Genomic DNA, 1495 nt, shown 5'->3' with positions numbered 1-1495 from the left:
CTGCTCTGTTGCTACCCTGTATCCGCCTCTTGTCATATCAGATGACCCTGATGTCTCCTATTTTACAAAACAACTGCTTATCATTGATTGCCCTGTTCCCCAGATTCCATGTTCTGCCTGCCACACTGGAGAGCCTCCTAGCACCCAAACCTGTGGGCTGCATTCCCAGGGCATATCCTGGGTGGGTGTGTCAAGTGCCAGGTCCCCACCCCTTCCAGTGCACCTTGTTTCTTTAATGCTCTGGACCAGATTGGCTAGGATGGCTGCCATTACCAATAACACATTGAACACTGGATATACTGACTCATGGAAATAGTTTTAAATACCTCTGCTGGTTCCAGGGAAACATATCAAGAGAAAATACAGGAATCTGTAAGATATCTTAGATCATTAAATCACCTCTTATGAGCCATCTAAACTCTAACAAGTTGAGCAAGATTATCATTTACCCTTTATAGCCATCAAACTAGGCTCTAGTTCAAGTGTCTGATCCAATGGCACTTTTATGCACTTACAGCTCATTGGGCTCTTGTGTAATCACTGCAGCTATATTTAAGTCTGTTTTATAGAAGTTGGAGCAGCACAATTTTATTGTTCTAGGTGATTACAGATTTTATAATCTTTTCTCCTAGGATGTATTTTTGACCATGTCTCTGACTTATTTAATGCTGAGTCCTTGGTCAGGAGCCCACTGTCCCATTTTAATAGTATTCCTATGAAGAAATGAAATACATCTTTATTTTTTCATTCAATGAATATGTTAATGTTTAAATGATCCATTCTACTACTGAGGACATTATGAGCAGTCTGCCTCTGATTTGTGCACTGAGTGTGTGTGTGTGCGTGTGTGTGTGTGTGTATAGCCAATAGTGAGGGAAGGGGTGGTGTGGAATGGACATGATCCTTGGAGAAGAAGCTCTATTCTAGGACTGATAAGTGTGACAGGTTTCCCAAATGGTAAAAAAAGTAGAGAGCCTGCTGGTTGGGATGACCCTGAGCCAGGCTCCCCCAAAGATTCAACACTTTCAGCTTCCCCTAGTTTTCCTCCCTTAGAATTTCAGCTCATTCTCGTTCTTTCTCTGGACAAAATGGAGCCATTCCTTTTTATCTTGACCCTACTTTGGCTAGAGGCCCTAGCATCTTTTCCCCGAAGTCTCAGCCTCTCCTAAGTACCTCCCAGGGATGTCCACATGTTAATCCCCAGAACATGTGAATATGCTACCTTGCAGGGCAAAGGGGACTTGGCAGATGTCATTAAGTGAAGGATCTTGAGATGGGAAGATTATTCTGGGTTATCTGTGTGGGCACAACATAATCACAAGGGTCCTTATAAGAGGGATGCAGGAGGGTTAGAGCCAGAGAAGGAGATGTGACTATGGAAGCAGAAGTTGGAGTGACGTGGGGCTATGAGCCAAGGAACGTGGACAGCCTCTAGAAGCTAGAAAAGGCGAGGTAACAGTGTCTCCAGAAAGAAGGCAACCTGACCAATATCTTA

Source organism: Eschrichtius robustus, chromosome 20 (genome assembly GCF_028021215.1).
Source record: "Eschrichtius robustus isolate mEscRob2 chromosome 20, mEscRob2.pri, whole genome shotgun sequence".
Lineage (NCBI taxonomy): Eukaryota > Metazoa > Chordata > Mammalia > Artiodactyla > Eschrichtiidae > Eschrichtius > Eschrichtius robustus.
This window is presented reverse-complemented; position numbering follows the sequence as displayed.